General features: G+C 43.5%; 1 protein-coding gene across 1 annotated transcript in view; it reads left to right on the top strand.

The window, feature by feature from the left end:
- TBXAS1 (thromboxane A synthase 1) overlaps positions 1-11,478 on the top strand; it is a 390,857-nt gene that overhangs the window by 160,336 nt on the left and 219,043 nt on the right. The window lies entirely within an intron of this gene.

Raw genomic sequence — 11,478 nt, 5'->3', positions numbered from 1 at the left:
CAGGCAGAGCCTGCCCAGTGCTCCAGCAAGCCCAGGCTGTACGTTCCTACTGCTCCTGGCCCCGGGATGCTGGCACAGGCCCCATGCTGTCGCTTGCTTCCCTTCTCCTGTCACTACCTTGTCCCCTCCCTCCCCCCCGCCCGGTCACTCTGGCACCACGTCTCGGCTGTTCCTGTGGTCCTAGTGCTGCAGCTGGGAACCATGTGGTGCCTAGTGTCCAGCGGTGGAGTGTGGTGGAGTGGGAAAATGGCTGCGGCAGGTGGAGGAAAGGGGCAGTGAGCAGGCACACGGAGTGCAGTGACAGCTGGGTAGGAGCATGACCAGTGCTGGCAGGGACCAGAGTAGAGTGGCAGGAGCATGAGGCTGGGCTGCCAGGGGTCTATGGAGCCAGGCTGTGCTGCTCAAGCAGGGAGAGGAGGGAGCCAAGCTGGCTCCATAGAGCCCGAGGCAGCCTCTGTCCTGCGCTCCTGCTGCCCTGCTCTGGGCTCTGCCAGCGCTGACCCTGGTGTGCTGGCACGGGCCCTGTGCTCCTGACCAGCTGTCTCTGCGCTCTGCATGCCGCTCACTTCCCCTTTCCCCTGCCTGCCACAGCCATGCCCCCCCCCCCCCCCAAAACCCCCCCCCCCCCCAATCCCACCTGAGCTCCAGTACCATGTGGTTCCTAACTGCAGTGCCAGGACTGCAGGAGCCAGCCTGGCAATCACCTGTGGTCCTCCCCTGGCTCCCACCCGTCTCCTTCTAATCTGTGTTTCCCACAGAGCAGGGAGGCAGAAACAGCCCCAGGCCAGAAGCCTCCAGTAGCCCCTGCTAGGCAGAGGTTTCCAGCTGAGGTTAGGGGTGGGGGGGTTGGAGGTGGGCCAGCCTGGCTGGGTCAGACTTGTTGTGGCAGCTGTTTACTTCTGCCACCAGCTCCCCCTGGGTCCTTCTGCCCCTGGCTCCTGTCATCTTTGACAGGCAGCCAGGGGCAGATAAATATTAATTTTCTAAATTTTTTAAGGGCCCCATGGGCCAAATAGAATGGCCTGGTGGGCTGGATCTGGCCCGCGGGCCGTATTTTGCCCCCTTCCCCTGCCCTGAGCTATCTACAAAGCAATGGAAGATAAAAGTCCGGAGTTTAAAAGGAAACAAAAAGGTTTGTGTGCTTCAGGTTTGGTTCCCTATTTTTGAGTCATTTAATGGGACCTTGTTTATCAGAACATTATTGCTCAACATTTTCTGAAAACCAGCTCCCTTTAAGATGTCTCAGATTGGGCACCTATGAAATTGAGGACCTGAAATCACTTGTCACTTCTGAAAATCTTGGCTAGTGTACATGCAAGAGCATATGTGGTTGCATGCAATAGTTGCAGAAATCATTGATGGCTTGTATTTTTTGCTGGTATTGTGTCTCAGAAAAACAATAACAAATGACCAGATGTGCAGTTCTACTGGGGATAGATACTGGTCTGAAATGCTTTTTGAGGCAGAAGGCAAAAGCTATATAATCTGACATCTTGAAGTGCATTTGCTTTTATGAAGTGTGGTTTTCTTTTTAATGATGGGAATATAACTAACCATTTATTACACTCGAGGTTTTATTATAGTCAACCTGCTGTATAAACGCTGGTATATATTACTATGCCAAAATATCGTTTGCTCCTATTTTGATCCTCTGACCTCTTTCCTGGATCATGTTCACCACATGTTTGCACACATTGTATTCTTTTTATCCATTCCCTGACCTTTCCCTTTAACTGAATCATAGGCGCATGTGTACCTCCACACACACGCGCACTTTTGTGTGTGCTTGCCCTCTTTTTTTTCTTGCACTCAAATCCCCAACTTCACTCATTTTCCTTTCACCATTTTTTCCCCAGAATTTTCTACAGTGCAAAGTATGCTGGGCTTTATCTGCTCTGTCTATTAACCAGTCTTTCCCCATTTAGCATCCCATTCTTACCCTTTCTCTTGTAGTAGTTGTGCGGGCCGGGCACGAGCCAGGCCCTTTTTCGTGCTGCACGCGGGCTGTGGCCAGCAGCCCGGGCACGCGGGGTCGGAGAGGGCGCACGTCAAGCTAGAATTAGGCACAGACTCGTAGCGGTAGATTTAAAGATTGTTTACTTGCACCAAAGATGGTCGCGGTGCAGGCAGGAAAACTTGCTTGAGTTACAGTTGCAGATAGAAAAGATAAGAGGTGGACTAGAGTTCCGTCCCGTGAACACTCTTCTAGCCCGTCTGGTTGGAGGCTCTAAACCGTGAGCCCGTCGTGCCAACTGAAGAAAGTGCTCATCCGAAAGAGCTCTGAATAGACTCACACGAAGTTTGCTAGGCTCTGTGGAACTTGTGCTCTGAGGTAGTCCGGTCGTCTGAACAACTATGTCAGTTGTTCCAGCTGGACTCTCACGAAGTTTGCTAGGCTCTGTGGGTCCGGTTCTTTTGCGCGCAGGAAGGGATACGTCTAGGAATCTATCGATGACGGGGAGAGGCTAGAGGCTGATCAGACCTCTGTTGCCTGCTTGAAATGCGCTGGGTCCGTAAGGATCCGCAGCGCTTAGAGATCTTCACACAGCGTGAAGTCTCCTCCTCCTGGTGTTCGTGGAGTCCTCCAACTTGGGCAGAGACCACTCAAGCCTTTTATACGGCTAGCAAGCCAATCACTAGCCGCCACGTGTGAATAATTTAGAACTGGCCAATAATGGGGCTTGAATTAGCATACAAATGGCGGGAACTCTTTAAAACGAGCATTTCTGTGCTGCAACAAAGAAATGCACCATGCAAAGAAAGCTTCAAATTGGTGGGAAATTCTCCCTTGCACCGGGGTTCTCTTTTGCAGCAGAAAACTCCACCGTGCAAAGAAGCTGTAATTTAGCGGAACAATTTAGCAGTGCTGAAGCACACAAAAACAAAAATCATACCCTTTGGGTTGTGACAGTAGTAATTATGCTGCTTTTATCCAGGTATACAATATTAAATGGCTATTGCCCTGTAACTCTTAATATTGCTATTGGTTGTTTTTTTTCCCCTGGAAATCATCTACCTGTCTCTCAAGTCCAGCTGTTTACAATTCAGAGCAGTAATCATTATTCACTCTAAGTGAATCCAGAAGAGTCACCTGTGTTTATCCTGGATAACATTATCCAGTTATCCACCCCAGCCATCTTGTACCTTTGCCCCTCTTTTTTTAACTTGTCTGATAACAGTAGACAACGTTGTCAAGTATTTTTTTTAAAAAAGAAAGAAACCCAAACAAACAGACCCCTTAGTCATCCCAGTCCAGACAAACAAGCACTGTGTAAATAGGGATGAAGCAAAGTAGGAGAAACAATGTAGACAGAATAAGTAGTCTCTTGAAATCTCACAGATGTGGCTCTCTTCCAGCATGTTTCTGGGAACAGTTGTCTAGTGTTTTTTCTCCTAGCACATGGAAATGGAATATTTAGATTTAGAATAGACACAGCAAGGTGAAACTGAGGTAAAGCAGTTCACACACTGTTGGTCTAACAAATTTACATAAAAGCTAGTTATGGAAATGTGTTGAAACATACAGGAAATGTCTGCTATGGCATTGCATGGAGGTCAGTCCGATGTACTGTTTAACATCTGCAGACAAAACAAACTTCATCCCAACTCAGTGAATGTCACAGTCCAAGCCTGGATAATAAAATGTAGACAAATGCAATCTAAGCTTGGTGGGAATCATGCTGGAAAAACATCTTAGAAAGCCTCTTCTGCCAGTCTTGCCAAGTCAAAGTACTTACAAAACTTTTCAGTTTTACCGGCAGAAGCAGAACTAGTACTTCCAGGCAGAAGAAGAAACCTCATGTCTTATTAAGATCACAGCACTGTTCATTTTCAGTAACATAATATAGAAGCACAATCCCATTTACAGCTTTCATTTTGCATTAATGAAATAGAGTACTGATGCAGCTAATCAACAGCAGTTATGTGACACAAACACAAGGGATGCGGTAGTGGCAATCATTTTAACCCCTCCGACAGGATAAAAATAAACCAAAACAGCCCTGGGAAACAGGTGATGTTTTCAGACTGCAGAATAAGTGTGCCACAGAAACCTCACGCTTCTCTATAGTGTTCTGACAGTGTGTCTTTTAATGGGGAAGAGTCCAGTTTTCATGCCCATTCTTGACTCTGCCTTTCTTCTTAGGGTGTCAAGTAGAAGGCGGCTGGTGGTGGTATTCATGGTTCCTCCAGCTTTCTCCATTTCAACCTGCACTAAAACAGAAATCAGTTATATGTAGGTTACCACATAGCCATCATATAATACAGTTAAATGGTGCGTTTCATCGCTGTGGCAGTCTGTATACTTTAAACCCTACTGCGCCCCTATATTGTAGCCTGCCTTGATTGCATTTTCATAGAGAAGTTTAAACAGTCATGGAGGATTTGATTCTCTAGTTTGTCCCAGCTCTGCTCAGGTAGAGGAGGGTGTACTTCAGGGAAGCCTTTCTCCTGATCCTGAAGTAAGCCCCAGCCTAAGTTAAAGGGGTTCCTTATCTTACCTTGGAAAGCCCTCAGCAAGCACCTACTTCTCCCAGGGGCAGATTCAGGGGTTGTACTGATGCACTTGCAGGCCCCTTGATTCCTGCTCCATCCGGAGTTTAAAACTTAACTGCCTAGCAGTGGCAGCAGTATTTCCAGTCAGGCAGTGCTGAGGGAGTCATTTGACTTCATGGCTCATTATAATCTACCTGATCCCTTCTAAACTGTTCATCAGAGCTATTAAACAACCCTCTCTGCTTTTTTAATGGTCTTAATATGCCACCAGTCAAACTATCCTTTGTTCTGTAATTCTCTTGTCTGCTAGCTGCTCCTGGAAATGAAGCTCTTATTTCACAAGCCTGCAATTTATTTATTTTTTAATTCATTCCAATGAAGTTATATCATTATATCTCAAAAAGTGAAGGCTCAGGGGTGACCTGGTGTAAGCCTATAAGTACATAAGGGTTGTGCATCAGGATCTGGGGGAACGTCTGTTCATCAGAGTGCCCCAGGGGATAACAAGGACCAACAGTCACAGACTCCTGCAAGACCATTTCAGGCTGGACATAAGGAAAAACTTCTTTACTGTCCAAGCCCCCAAGGCCTGGAATAGACTTCCTCTAGAGGTGGTGCAAGCACCTACTCTGAACTCATTCAAGAAATGTTTGGACGCTTATCTTGCTGGAATCCTTTGACCCTAGCTGACTTTCTACCCCTGGGGCAGGAGGCTGGACTTGATGATCTTTCGAAGTCCTTTCCAGCCCTGATATCTATGACATTTTTTTTTTTTTGCCTCACTTTTAAACTGAATAATACAGCCCTGGGCCCCTAGCTTATTAATAAAGCTTCTAGTTTATTTTTAACTGGAGAAAAATGTGTTGTTTTATATGTGATGATGCACCTTGGCATCTGCCACTCCTTTTCAAAATTGTCGAGCTGCCCATGTATTTGCCCTGGCCACAAACTCTGTAAATCATGGATAATGGATGAGTTGTACACTGGATCAGACAAGAATCTAAGCCTAGCCATATTTTAACAATTGGTAGAACTTTAATAATTCCAGAACTATTCCTCATCAGCAGGTGCATTTACATGTGACACTACGTTGCCATAGCAATACACTATGGCAACATAGCATCTGCAGGTAAAAACCGTGATGCCGCAGCTACATCGCCATAGTGACACGCTTCCTCGTTATAGTGCCTCAAAATAACCATGTGCAATGTAGGAAGTACTAAATGATGGTGCAGTAACAAGAGCACCATAGTGGCATGTGTAGACACACCTACTGTTTCCTAAAGCCTCTCAGGAAGTCTTTTGACCACCTAGTAGTTTTGAGTTCGCATGATTGCTCATTGTGTGTCAGAAGAGAACACTTTCAATCTGAAGAATGTGGACAAATAGAATGATGCATAGAAATATGTACCAGTAAGCAAGCTGCCATATGAGCGTGCTTCTTACAGTGACATTTTGAAGGATGAGTGACATAGTTCTCATGGTGGGGTTTTTTTAAAAATCCATTTGTGAAATGGGAATCCACGTCAAAGGAAATTATTGAGCAATATACTCCTAGGTGGTAAAGGGCTTTGTCTCCTTTTTATAGTTGTACAAATCTAAATTTCTTCTTGGGATCAGCAGACATGTGAAACTGGATCACTAGAAGAGGAAACATAGGAGGGAAGGGGACAAAAAGTCAGAGTTGGTTTGCAGACTAACTCTGGGTACATTGGCAGAGCTGGGTATGAAACTTATTTTTTCTGTGCCTCTCTGCTGTCTGTAACATTAGCAGGTACATTAAGTTCACCTCTTTCTTGATTTGACTTTTTTTCCTCAAAAAGTAATGGGGATGTCTGAGTTCTCTACATCTTGGCTTCCAAGCTGTTTACCTCCAATATGATACTTCTGTTAACAAAATAAATGGAAAGGGTTGATAAGAAAGGGTTGTCTAGCCTCACAGATTGAAATATAGAAGATGCATTCTGTTCCTGACCCTTCAGCAAGTCCTTCCTGGGAGGTTTTTGGAAGGTTAAGATGTCAATAGAAAAATCATGTGCCTAACTTCTTTATGCCTTTGATGGACTCCTGATCTGTCTGTGCTTCAGTTCTCCAACTGCAAAACTGGCAAGAACACTTCCTGTTCCCCATTCTTTATTTCTCTTGTCCGTTTAGATTTCAAGCTCTTTGAAGCAAAAATATTTATCTCATTTATGTACAACACTTAATACGTCAGAGACTGAGGTTGTTTTGAAGCTGCTAAGTTCTGCAATAATACCAAGCACAATAGGGCTAGGGACAAAACTTGCACATAAACCAGTTTAAGTGATCAGAAACTGGTTTAAACCTGTAACAGAATAGAAGTTCAGTATACATAAACCAATTTGAAAATGGCTGAAACTGGTTTAAGATAAACCTGGTGGAATGTAGTATCAGACTTAACTGGTTTATGAAACTTCTGTCCCTGACCCCTTCCTGGTTCAGATCAAATCAGAGTCCCCCAGCATCTTGCAGCCCTGGGCTGTCTCCTCCCTAGCTGGAGCAGCAAGGGCTGGCTCACTGTCCCCCAAAGCTAGCCCCAGAGCCAGGGAGGAGGATTAAACTTCCCTTTGCCCAAGTACGGAGCTTCCCTGCCCTACTTACTTAGTGCTGGCTTCACTGTGGACTACAAATCCTAGAGGCACCTAGAAGCAGGAACTGGAAGTGATGAGCAACCCTGCAGAGTGCTGCTGCTATGAGTCTGGACTGCAAATCCCAAACCTTAGGGGCAGCTGGAAGAAGAATCGAACACACAGCCCATGCTAGTTATGTGCCAGAGAGCTGTGCTCTAGCACCCCACCCCCCTGGCTTCTGACTTGAGCCACTGCAGTCATGTGGCTGCATTTCCTGAATCAAAAGTGAATGTCTGTTCACGTGCTTATTGGTTCAATCTTTGCAGCTTAGACGAACCTGCAAAGACTGAATCAATTCAGCCTTGGGCTTTTTGACTGTCTGTGCTTAGCACAGGAGTCATCAGTTCCTCATACTTTTTCCCCTCCTTTTTTTTCCTCTCAGTGCAGAGTAGCAGCCATTGTGGAGATTGTATCAGGGCTGTGCTACTGTTAGTCACATAACACTTAGTGCTGTAAAATCTGTACTTCTGATAGGAGCTGGATGTGGGTAGTATTCATAACAAATCAATTTGCTGGCCTCTGAATTAATTATGTGAGCAATGTTGACCTTATGTCTATTTTTAAATGAGTAAACATACTTATATTACTCCACCTGCTGTGAATGAGCATCTCTGAAGAGAGTAAAGGAGGCAATTTCTTCTTCCTGTGAAATGCCTATTAAGAAAATTTGCTTTTTCTTCTGTATGTTTGCTTACTTCCCCTCCTGATTTTTTTTCCTGCCTTCCATTTTCATTGTTCTCCCTTGAGGAAAAAGAGAGATAATATAATTTTATTTTTAGTTTGGCTTTCCAGATGATCTTTGTCTGCTTAGCCAGACTACAACCTAAAAAACAAAGCTCTGCTTCTTGCCTACCAGCATTTTTTATGATTAGTGTAATGCATCAGAAATGCATGGGACTGATAACAGATAGGAAGATCAAAGCCTTCTGTCAGTTGATGGCCTGGCTATAAACAGAGCAATTGGAGTGCAGGTGTTTCCCACACAGATGTTATGCACAAAATACTCCCTTGGCCACAAAACACTGTCCACACACTCCACTTTTCCTGTGAAGTGAGGCAATGTTTGGAAGGTAGCTGTCTTGTTCAGAGCATACATGTTGATAAATGGCTTAGGAGCTGATCTGTTGCTCTTTACAATAGACAGTGCAGTACAGCTAGAATGGCCTTTTGGGTGCAGCAAAAATGACATTAGATGTGGTTGGAATTTCTCCTTCTGTGTGCATTAAGTTTGAGGGCTTAAAGTCAGTGGTTGTTTCACGCTGTATTATGAGAATCCAAATTTGGGTTCCATAATTTGTCCCTCACAAATGCTGGGATCATTGTGGGGTGATGGTATGGTAGACAATTCAAAAAAATCTATGTTTTGACTGGTGATAACAGGGATGCTCTGGAAAGAGACACGTCCGGCCCTTTTCTGCTGTGAAAAGGTATTGGATTGATGGCCCTGGAAATTGGAGTTTTTTATTCATTTTATTTTAAAATATCCCTGCCCTTCTCCCTTCAATGGTACTGAGCAGAAGGACCCTCCTCCCTGATCTTGCATGAAAAATGTTTGTCCAATCCTGAGACTTCTGAGACTTTGTTCAAAGGGAAGGCAAATGTGATTGTAGCTTTAAATATATAGGTATCTATTCACTTAGTGGCAATATCAGTTAAAAAAAAAACAAAAACCCCCAAACACCCAAACCCCCCCCCCCCCCCCATGGTGCTGCCAGGCTTTTTTACCTTAGTAACTTGCAGTTTCTTGGCAATACAGGAGTAGTGACAACTTGTGAAGTAGGTGGAATTTGAACAACAGGGAAACAAGTCCTTATATTTTACAAAGGCTCATATCAATGTCTGTCCATCCATTCTTGGACCAACTTGCAGCAAGGAAGCTCAAACAACTGTGTGTGTGTTTATAGTTCCAGTTATTAAAATGTTCTGGATATAAATTCAATTTCTTTGCTTAATATATTACCATTTTACTCCCCCTTGAACTATAGGGCCTTTGGTAAACATACTGGAAGGTTGCCTAGCTTCTCTCTAGCTCCTGTAAGCAAGTCTGCGTTCTTTGCTGAACAGTTTTTCAAGAACTTAGAGTAGCACTCCTTAGGGAGTTGTAAAGCCAACATCCCTGCACCTTCTATAGCAACAGAATGCTGGGGGGACTATTTTGTTCATCCTTTTCTCCCATATGGGAAGCACACTCCTGTCACAAGCTGTGATAAATTGGGACACTAGGCCTTTTGTGCCCTGACTACTAATACTTGCTGTTCCTAGAATACTAGCTTTAAAATATGAGGTTTTGAGCTCTCTGTGTTCGGAGGCTCCAGTTTAAACAGGAGAGATTATTTATTTACCAACTCATAGTAATACTGCAGTGTGATTTAGTCTTAAGACTTGATTTACACTTGAGAAAGTTTTATTAGTCTCTCTCTATGTTGTAAGAGGTGTGGGTGTTTTGGGTTTTTTTCCCCCCCCTTTTAACCAGTCTATACAAGTCCAAGTGTGGACACAGTTACACAGGTATAGGGGAGTCTTGCACTAGTTTATCATATTTGCCTTCCATAAAAGAATGAGAGATTTTGCTTATAAGCACCCTTTTTAACCAGTACAAATGTACCCACTGGGTTCAGGGGTCTGCGGTTAGGAGATACAATTTTTATGCATAGATAAGCTCCAAGAAAAGATTTATCTGGAACAACTTAATAACAGTGGCTATCCTCAATTATTCATAAGCCCATTTGTAGTGAGATTGCTGGAAAACTGTTTGTTTGTTTTTAAACTGATTTGTTATATTGGTAATTTGATGAGACTATGCATTTTTTTCAATAATAAATCTAAGTCTAAGCAAGGTTGGCACTATCCCCATGTAGTAATACCAGATTAATTGAAGGTTTTATATGGCAGAGGTAAGTCTGTGTAGTTTATTAGAAAAGATTATTGTTTCAGAGTTTTTATCCTATTAGACAGTTAGAAAACAAACAAATACTGGTAGGGAAACATCCTCCTGGTTTTGAGAACAAGGCCCTGATCTTGTAAAGACTTCGGGCATATGGTGACTCATGTACTTAAAGTTCAGTATATGCTGATGTTTCTGAAGGATCAGGACTCATGTTGACCAAACAGAGTAGTTCATACATTGTTTTATACTCAGCTCCCCCTATTTCTTCTGCTTTGCTTTTTTCTTTCTAAAATAGAAGAAAAGAATGAGGAGCTCATTACTGTAATGTGTGGAATTGAGTTTTCCAGAGTGCTTTCCAACTTCTTTCCTAACAGAAAGAAGCAAAGATTAGGAAGAATGTTGCAGTAAACATGGGGTTTGTGAAAGCAGGAAGGAGCCTTGAGGGGAACACTTAATATATCTTTGCTTTTCCTTCACCCTTAAATATAATCTACTGTTAAACATGTTTGTCTCACAGACAGATTAACAGCACAGAACCTTGCATAAAAGCAATTTTAGACACTTTGGAGTCATTTGGATACATTAGTGGATTTACTTATTATACTCTGTCCCATTCTTTTTTTCCTCCTGGCCCCATCTACCCCCCTGCCACACACACACATAGACACTCACACTTTTAATGGGATTAATTGTTTTATATGATACAAGAGAGAGAATGGCTGGAAACTTCATTGCCAGCTGTGATTCAAATAATGAATCATTTGAAGGACAAAGTCCTAGAAACAGTGAAGTGGGTCTGATATCATAAGGATCAATATGTAGCATAAATAAGTTTGAAATGAAATATATTATGATTCCTGTTTGCTTTGTGTCAAAGTGAATTTGGTCCCCCTGAAAAGTGCTTGAATCATATATTTGGGGGTCCAAACTCCTCTTGCCACCAGAGACAACAGGCAACAGAATTGCAAGGTGTGCTTTTGCTTCTGTGCCAGGATACTCTATATTTTACCTGGACAGACCCATGTTTGGGAAGGAATGTAAAGGAAGGTTAATTTTTGGGGCCATTTGTTCTTTGGTCTTTCTGCAACAATTGCAAACTAGTGATGTACAGGTTTGGAGATATTTAGGTGTTTCACCGTGGAGAGGAATTCACACACTTATACCACCCATGGGTGCCTGTAGACGTGCTAAGAGGCTGCTCTGATCTGCTGGAATTACAGCATGTCAGAGCAGATTCGATTAATCAAGTCTGCTGGAGCATGCTAATTAGTGTGCTCCAGCCAGCCTCTGTGTCTCATGTATCAGCATCCCTGTGCTTCAAAATGGCAGCAGGAGCTCTTTAGCTAAATGAATGAACTTTAGTTCAAGCACTTATGCCGCCATTTTGAAGTGTGGGGACACTGATACAGGAGACACTGCAGGTGCTTTAATTAAATACCCCCCCCC

This window comes from Alligator sinensis, unplaced genomic scaffold (genome assembly GCF_000455745.1).
Source record: "Alligator sinensis unplaced genomic scaffold, ASM45574v1 scaffold74_2, whole genome shotgun sequence".
NCBI lineage: Eukaryota > Metazoa > Chordata > Crocodylia > Alligatoridae > Alligator > Alligator sinensis.
The sequence above is the reverse complement of the archived record's forward strand: the minus strand, read 5'-3'. Positions and strand labels throughout refer to the sequence as shown.